The sequence below is a fragment of the Solanum tuberosum genome, unplaced genomic scaffold (genome assembly GCF_000226075.1).
Source record: "Solanum tuberosum cultivar DM 1-3 516 R44 unplaced genomic scaffold, SolTub_3.0 scf00436, whole genome shotgun sequence".
NCBI classification, from domain to species: Eukaryota; Viridiplantae; Streptophyta; class Magnoliopsida; order Solanales; family Solanaceae; genus Solanum; species Solanum tuberosum.
In genome coordinates, this window is record NW_006239373.1 from 451,267 (window position 1) to 451,571 (window position 305).

A 305-nucleotide genomic window follows, 5' to 3' on the forward strand; every position below is an offset into this window, starting at 1 on the left:
GAGAAAACCGTTGCACCTTGCAATTGGTCAAAGAGATCATCTATTCTAGGCAAGGGGTGCCTATTTCGAATAGTGACCTTATTTAATTTCCGGTAATCTATATACATTCTCATACTACCATTTTTTTTCTTAACAAACAAAACTGGAGCACCCATGGGGAAGCACTAGGACAAATAAATCCCTTATCAAGAAGCTCTTGGATTAAGCCTTAAGGTCTCTTAATTCTGCTGGATCCATGCGATATGGAAGGATAGAAATGGGACGAGTACCAGGTTCTAAATCAATGCAGAAATCTATATCTCTAT